Consider the following 9,140-nt stretch of genomic DNA (forward strand, 5'->3'; position numbering starts at 1 on the left):
TTCTAATGTTTGAGGTCTGTTGAGATTATTCTTGCAACCTTAAAAACTTCTTCTCCCTTCTCTTTCATTCAGTTCTATTGGGATTGTTCCTACGACAGTAAAAGCTTGTCTCTCTCTCTCTCTCTCTCTCTCTCTCTCTCTCTCTCTCTCTCTCTCTCTCTCTCTCTCTCTCTCTCTCTCTCTCTCTCTCTCTCTCTCTCTCTCTCTCTCTCTCTCTCTCTCTCTCTCTCTCTCTCTCTCTCTCTCGACATGATTTGAGTTCCAAGCTCATGTTCTCGGAAGTTTCGAATGCTGAGATTTCTACTCACTCTCTCTATGCGACTAGATGTGTACACAATACATGACATGTAACAACAAAGTGGGGATTGATTCTTTTCATGAAAATTACCAAAGTATCGATCAACGATATGAAAAGACCGACTCGCTCCAGAAATTGAGCACTTCAGCCTGATGCATTCATTCCAGTTTTTTCCCCTCAGCTGCACTTGCCCAATCCGGTACGGATCTGCTACATACTCAACTTAACACTGTCATAACTTCTTACCCGTAGCTCTGATTGACGAGCCGTAAAGACAGGCATGTAGAGATTTTTGAGTACTTCAACTTGGATTAGTAAAACCCCAGCTATGACCACTTCAAGAATACTCACTGTTTAGCATTACCAAGACATCTTCTGACCCTTAGAGCCGCATATGGCACACTTTCAGCTTAAAATTGGCTTGTTAGCAAGCCCTTATAACTGTTGATTTACCATGCAGGATTTAAATACGCGTGATTAGCATTCCTTTGCTCATTTTCTTGTCATGGGAGCGGAGCGGCACGACAGCGCCTCCTCTGAACCTGCACAGCCTCCGGTCTGTGCCAACCAGTCTTCAAGCTGCATCTTCTATAAGTACCTTAAGCTAGTTGTCATCAAACGCACGTAGGTGATAAGGGTATGTAAAACAAAAAGAAGGTGTAAATCATAACATCAATAGTCTAGCTAAATTATCTGGTAGCTGTCCCATCACAATCCTTGAACCGTAGTGGTCGTATCTCTAAGCTTGCAATTAAAAAAAATCTATTTAGTGAACCCCGACAAACTCAAGTGCTCCAGTTACTTATGCACACGGCTTGACCATCAGCTCTCTTTAAGGAACCTTGTCAAGCTCAAGTATGCCTTACTCTGTCTGCACACGGAATGGTCGTCAAGTCCTTTACTTCAAGTTTTGGTAGCAGAACCATCTCAAAAGATGTGAAGATACTATAACAATTGTCCAAGATGTAACTGGAAGCTAACCATGTAAGCTTATTGCCCCTATAACCAAAAACACGTCTGTCTTAACATACATCCAAAAATAAATCTACTGTCAAGTAACCTGCTACAGGAAAATAAGTGATATCTCTGAATCTGCAAGTTTCTCTTCAATAGCTCCCAAGATCAAATGGAATAATAAGGAATTGCCCCAATAGTGGAGCAGAAAAATACATAGGCACATACATTTTGAATCAATCAGCTTCAAGAATTTCTGCTCCAAATATGCTATGCCAGGATCTAGCAGAATGAAACCACCATGTAGACCCAAAAATACCCATCCATAGTGTACCTGCTTTTGAAGATCTTTCGAATCACCTGGATCAAATATCATTAAAATCACATAGCATTGATGGCCTCCGCAACATACTAGAGCTTCACCTGAAGCATAGTGCAGCAGCCACATCTCATAACCTTTTGGTAGCTTAAGGTCGTTATCAGCAAAACTTAAAGAACTCTAACTCCCTTTTACTGGTAGCCAGGACATCACTGACATGAGGAATAATGCCCAAATCCAACCACATTTGGCACATTGTCCAAGAAAATAAAAAATTATGAGCACTTTATGCATTATCAGGGATGATTTAGCATCATCATCCCCTCTAGCTTCACAACCATTATGAAAAATCTTAGGACTTTCTGGACTTGTATCGTCAGAGAGATTTTTACCTGGCTCTTGAGGTTGATAATGAATAATAGCTTTGTCCTGAAAATCTTCATCCATAACATCCTTGGAAAAATCAACCTTGGAAGTCTCATCATTCATCAAATCTATAGGACTTGGCTTCTCTTGCAGCCCGTATATAAGCATAGATGTAGAATCCATGTCAATATCTTGTTCACAATCAGCATGATGTAGGCAATCTCCAATATCGCCCTCTGCTTCCTCATCTGCATCCATGCTACTTAGCAAGCCATTATTACTTTGAAAAGGTTCATCAAGCACCCTCTCTGATGGGGTACATGCATCACAAAGCTGAGCTATACCGCTATAACCTTCTCCTTCAAATTGGGTCAAAAAATCTTCAATTATAGAATCTGCTTCTTGATAAGAGATTCAGCAAACATATTGCCAAAAATAACCATAAGCTCACTAGCATTATCAGGTACATCCTGTGTTAGGTTCACAGTCTCGGCCACTTCATCATCTATCACATGTATAATAGGTTTGTTTCTGCAATCATCTGTAATAACTCTGTTGCGCTGCTCAGCTATAGTGCCGATAGAACCATTAGAAGCCTGTAGTGGCTCATCTTCTTGATAAACTTGTTGAGATCATCCCATGCCAAGGTCAGTAGCTTGAAAAACTAGCTCTTCACTAGAACCATTATTCAAAGTAACTTCCATGCAAGAAATCTTCAAAAAAAATTCATACATTTGTGTTTCAGCAGTAAATTCATCATGTACCTTTGCTTGGTTGCTCAAAATATGGTCCTTTGAAGTTGAATCTGCTTCTTCCAAAGCTGTATTTACCTTGGCTTGACTTCTTGCAGAAATATGTTCCCAAAATTGATCATAATTAAGGAATTTCATATGATCCCCTTCTTCTTTATAGAAAATAATCTAGCCTCGTTCATTAATCTCCTTCATTGTTAACTCGATAATTCTTGAGCTTTCATGAACAAAATTATCTGCAAAATAATCCCACTATGTGGGATATGTTTCGGTTAGTTCTTGTACCTTATATTTAAACTCGGAGGTTACAACTTCTTCAAAGGTCGAAATCATCCGCTCTTTTGGAATTCCTCGTCTCTTCATCTCCGCTTGATAGCATGCAAGGAGTCCATCTGGATCATGACATTGAAAAATCCCATACTGTTCACGTACAGCATCAAGTGCCATCTCCACTGCAGCATCAATCTGCTCTTTCATCCTCATAAGTTTTACTTCGTGCAAACACCTCTGAACTAAGCCCAACATTTTTGGCAGATCTGTTGTTGCTAGATTTTTATCAAATCTATTGAGGTTGTAATCTACAATAAACTGCTTCAATTCTGTTCGAATCTCCATCCTGACCTCACACCCTGGCTCGTTTCGCGTCGGGTTCACCAAGAATGTCAGGGGATAAATGTGTGAATGGCGAGCCAGGAAGGCATCGGGCCCCTGGCTATGAGAGGTGCGGGAAAAGAGGTGCAGCAGGCACAATCAACAGCAACAATACTCAAAACAAACAGTTCTCTTAAATCCAGTTAATCAATCGTAATCATCAGTAATCAATTATTAATGGAGGCTTAATTCTCCTTACAAGATGAAACCTGGCTTAATCCACGTCCTAATCAAGAAAAGTGTTAATGACTTGCTTAACTCTGCCTTTTGCTTCTTCCTGTTATGGCTTAGGAACTTCTTCTTCCAATGGACATCCGATTTGGCTTCCGCTTCCTGATTTGAATGGACAATGATGGCTTAGAAGCTCGGCTTGGCTTAAGGATAATAAGATTAGCTCTAGTTATGAGAGCTTAGGCTCGGTTTATGAAATTGGCTTATGAGGTTCGGAATCAAAGCTTGGGTTTAAGCGATATTAGAGATCAAGCTTGGCTTATGATTGAGCATTATAGCTCAAAAGATTATGATTACTTCGCTTGGGTTTGGCTCGAGAGATTCGAGGTTATGATCTTCGAGGTTTAAGATGGCTAATCCGGTTTAGAGTAGGCTTGATATCAGATCTTGGCTTATGGCTTCGAGTTAATAAGCTTAAGTCGGCTTAAGAGCGCTTAGAGAGTAGGTTATTGGAAGTTTATGAGCTTAGGCTTGAGGATATCAGGAGCTTAATAACTTAATCAAGCAAGCTTAAGAACTTAATTAAGCGAGCTTAAGAACTTAGGATTACCAGGATTATGAAGTTGAAGATTACCCGCTTATGAGGAGCTTGAATTTAAAGGCACAAGGAGAGAGCTTCCGAGCTTTTTCTTATGATGAGGAGAAGGCTCCCGAGCTTAAGGAGCTTCAAGATATGTGGAGGAGATTAGGAATAATGGGTTCACCTTTGCTTCCGAGTTCGAGAGCTTTGGTAGCACGATGGCTAATGAGTTCCCGAGCCCTTGGCTTAGAGAGCCTTCCGAATCCAAAGCTTGCTTCGAGTAGGTTAATCCTGGTTTATTTAGTTAAGAGTCGGTTAAGAAACTTACCTAGGCCTTGGCTTCTTCCTCCAGAGAGAGGAACTCAACCCCAAGACGATGATGATCAATCCCCCAAGAGCCGTTCCCCATTTGCATGGGCCTTCCTATTTTTATCCATCCCATTAGCGATATCGCTAATGGGAATGGTTGCTTGATGATGTGGCAGCAAGGCTAATGACCAACACCGTTTGCGGCGGAAAGAACACCAAAAATGCTCGCCCAAGGTTTCTCGCCAGCAATTGCTTCATGGCCGTCGTGACTCGACGATCCCTGCGCTCGCTGCAAGCTTATCTCTTCTCCCTGCACTGCCTGTGATCTGTGTTGCACGCCTTGCCCCTTTTTCTTTGCTTGGCTTCACACTCAATTAAAAAGAAAAACTTCCTTTTGTAAACGGGCGGCCCTTTGGGTTTATGGCCCTTGGCCTTTGGGCGGCTGGCTTCCTTCATAAGGACACCACATTAGGTATTATCCATTGGGCGGCCACAACATTGGTAAGGGAACCACATTTAGTATACATATCGGCAAAGGCATTACCTCCTTGACTTCATTTTCCGCATCCACTGGTTAGCAATATCACCGTGAATTCTACTGCCCACTCTAGTGTGTTGAATGGCACCATGGCTTGCAAGATGCAAGTATCTCTGTTCGTCAAAGCTAAGCATATGATAAATATGCTCCCGCATTGGCCCATATTTGGCATACACATCGGCCACCGCACTACATTAAGCCAGATGGATGACTGATCAGGGCGATGAGGGCAATTCGAACCCGGCCCCCGACAATAGTTAAACTGGCCATATCTTGCCAACCAAAATCCCGATCAGCAATTTGAAAAGACCGACTCGCTCCAGAAAAGAGCACTTCAGCCTGATGCATTCATTCCAGTTTTGTCCCCTCAGCTGCACTTGCCCAATCAGGTACAGATCTGCTACAGACTCAACTTAAAACTGTCATAACTTCTTACCCGTAGCTCTGATTGATGAGCCGTAAAGACAGGAATGTAGATATTTTTGAGTACTTCAACTTGGATTAATAAAATCCCAGCTATGACCACTTCAAGAATACTCACTGTTTAGCATTACCAAGACATCTTCTGACCCTTAGAGCCGCATCTGGCACACTTTCAGCTTAAAATTGGCTTGTTAGCAAGCCCTTATAACTGCTGATTAACCATGCAGGATTTAAATACTCTTGATCAGCATTCCTTTGCTCATTTTCTTGTCATGGGAGCGGAGCGGCACGACAGCGCCTCTTGTCAGAGTGCCATAGCTAGGGTACTCATCAATGGATCTCCGCTTTTCAATCCAGCAGTAATTGTGATCAAGGTAGGCATGGTTGTTGTAGTGGTTGGTGGCGGGAGAGCAAGATCGGTCGCGGGTGGGCATGCCTCGATCCCACATTTATATTCATATATCTCACATTCCAGATACTTTTTGAAGAAGCCCACTTCTGTCATGCTATTTTCTATTGTACATGAATGGCTAGTTGAGTTTATGGAATTGTAGTGCAAGAAGGAGTAAGAGAGAGAGAGAGAGAGAGAGAGAGAGAGAGAGAGAGAGAGAGAGAGAGAGAGAGAGGGAGAGAGAGAACCCACCTAGTTTCTCAGAACCTTCTAAATGCCTCAAAGTCCATGCACGATCTGCATCGAAACTTGTTGAATGTTGATTCTTCTGCTCTAGAGTTTAAGACTGCTGCTCTTATGTTGGTTGCTCCTGCAACTGCGAGTAGTTTACCCATTGGCCGTTGTGCATCAAGACACATGGTCTACCCATGGGCACACAATATCTACATGATGTTCCCATCAACACTAAGTGCTTCTTTGGTCGTTGTTACATGTGGTGCCAAGCCCTGCCTGAATTCCTCTTGTTGAGGCTGTAGAGTTGTTGAGTGGAGATGCCATCCGATCATATGTTGTATCTCTGCTCCTCATGTGAGGTTGAGTTGTAGAGTCATTACTTCCTCACCCCCGTCTCTCTCTCTCTCCCCCAACTCCCTATCCACATGCTTCGTACCTGCTACACCTCTCTCTCTCTCTCTCTCTCTCTCTCTCTCTCTCTCTCTCTCTCTCTCTCTCTCTCTCTCTCTCTCTCTCTCTCTCTCTCTCTCTCTCTCTCTCTCTCTCTCTCTCTCTCTCTCTCTCTCTCTCTCTCGGATTCTCTGGCAGAGAGGATGTATGATGCTTCTATACCAATAAAATACAGACATACCCAAATCTAAAAGAGCGTTGCCCACTTGCAAGAGCCGCCGCTCCTAGCGCTCGATCAAACCTTGCTAGCCTTAGTCCCTCGCAAGTAACCCACTCAAGACAGTAGTCTCATCAGAGTCTCTCTCGCTCTCGTTCTCTGTCTCTCTTTCTCTTTTTGAATGCAAGAAAGGAAACTGTGTCCGGCACCTGGGTCCTGGACATGGGCATAGTCGTTGGTAAAGAAACCTCTCTCTCTCTCTCTCTCTCTCTCTCTCTCTCTCCCCCCTCGTACGTGTCTCTGCAGCAGTGCGCTTTGGCACATTGTTTTGCTTTGTTGCAAGACACACTCATCAGACATAGGATATGTTGACATGTGGCCGAGGAATTTACCAGAATTCCTTTCTGCTTAATAGATTAGTATAGATTTTCAAGAAATGACTATGTTACCTTATAAGGTTGCGTTTTTTGCCTGCCCCAAAGGGGTAAAGCCTTAGTGATGCCTTCCCTTTTTGGCCTGCCCAAAGGGCTAAGTCCATAGTGATGTGTTCCCTTTTTCCTAATGAAAAAGAAGAGATGGTTTTTTTTTTTAAAAATGAACTTTTTTTTTAATTGGTTGGATGCCAAAGCAGACACTCATTATTAAGATTTATTGTTGTTGTGTTGGTGGATAGAGGTGGTCGACATTTATTATGTACTTGGATATCCAAAAAATCATGAACTTGGAGGTTTGTGACACTTGAAGAGTTGTAATGATGACTCTCCTATAGAGGTGGATGGACCATGGATAGAGTTGTGAGCCTTGGTGCCATCCTAATGACCTGAATCGTCGCTACAACGCCATTTTTCATTAGACATTGTGTTGCAGAAATAATTGAAGAAGGCTCCGTAAACAACAAAAATATCACAAAATCTTGTTTGAGGTGATTCATCGCACTCTACTTTAAGGTGACTAACTTGCGCGACCCACCTACCGGCGGATCTAGCTCTCTCTTACTATGACACAAATTAAATTAATGACACACATAGTATTCATAAGTTGTGCTTGTATGATCTTAATTAGTTTTCTTCATGGTTCACACACACACACACAAAGAATGCAACATGGTCTTCATTCCAAATAGGAGGCAATATTTCTGTTACAGAAAAGAGGCTTCTTGATAAGAGAGTAATCATCATAAATATAAGGGATAAAACATAAGGAATCCCAAGCTCAAAAAGAGATCACCATCAAACCAAACCCATTGTAGAAGGCATCATTTAGGTTTAAAGCAAAGCTTGCGATAGACACGGGTTCACACCCATAACACCCACCAGGGCCCAATGTATCGCACACTTCGTCCAAGCCACCTTGGAGTATCATCCACAACATACATTCTCACTTTCCAATTCTCTGTTTCAAATCCAAAGGAAGGTAGTGCATTTATGGGCAATTGATACCCTATCTCTCTAAGAGAGACATGACCCCGTCCTGCTGCCTCGTCTAGCTCTAAGGCAACATGATAGCACCCAATGAGTCCTAAATAGCACGTGGACTCATATAGACCTACCAATAGATAGGCTCGATAATAGTGTTTTCTACAAAAAAGTAAGAGTATGTTAAGAAGAATCCAAAGCTATTGTAAGACATAAATAATAATAATTCAAAAGCAATACCTTACGACATCAAACTCTTCTAAGATATGGACAACATCATTTGCACGTATGGGTCTCCTCCAAAAAAGTGGATCTATGCTTCATACAACATGGTTAGTATGCTTTACTCATTCAAACTTTAAAGTGAGGCTCATTTTTTTGTAAAGTTTCAACAAATTACCTCGAATATATTTAAATACCCTATCCATTGTGTATTTGACTATAGATCTGCTGGCCATCTATAAACAATAACAAAAATTAGGATTAATATAAAACTTAATTTAACAAAAAGATAATGACAAAGAGTAATGCATGGATGAAAGATAGCATGAGGATCTCTTGCACTCTTCCCCTCCATGTTTGCTTGTGTAGCGGATATTGCTGCTTTCTTGGCACTGCTCTGATGATTCCATCTGGAGAGACACCGTCGCTCGGCATTCGCCAAAAAACAGCCTAGAGCATCCCACAACAATCACACATCAAGGGATCAACATCGCACCTCAAAGAAACCTGATGTTTGCCTCAAACTTTCAAAATAGAATAGCCAACGTTGGCTTAGCTGACTCTACACGACTCACAAAGCAGTCCACTATGGGGGTCCAAAACAGCCCGTTGAGGGGGATATCTATTCAAAATAGCAACGGATGCATGCTACTCAAAAAATCCTTGCTGCATATAGCAGCGTGCTATTATACGCAAGGGGCCGAACAATCCACAACCCACTGCGAGCATATGTGGTATGTGATTGCACTTGGAGAGATGCCCTCCCTCTCTCTCCATCTATTGAAAACAGCCTAGTGCTTCATGACCATGACCCTTACCTTCAAGATGCAAGCGTACGTGATTGCATTGGAGAGACATCATCTAGTTGTATCCGCCAAAAAAATCTCAGAGTTTCTTGCCCTGCCTGAGT

This window comes from Adiantum capillus-veneris, chromosome 17 (assembly GCF_014529385.1).
Source record: "Adiantum capillus-veneris isolate H3 chromosome 17, ASM1452938v2, whole genome shotgun sequence".
Classification (NCBI taxonomy): Eukaryota; Viridiplantae; Streptophyta; class Polypodiopsida; order Polypodiales; family Pteridaceae; genus Adiantum; species Adiantum capillus-veneris.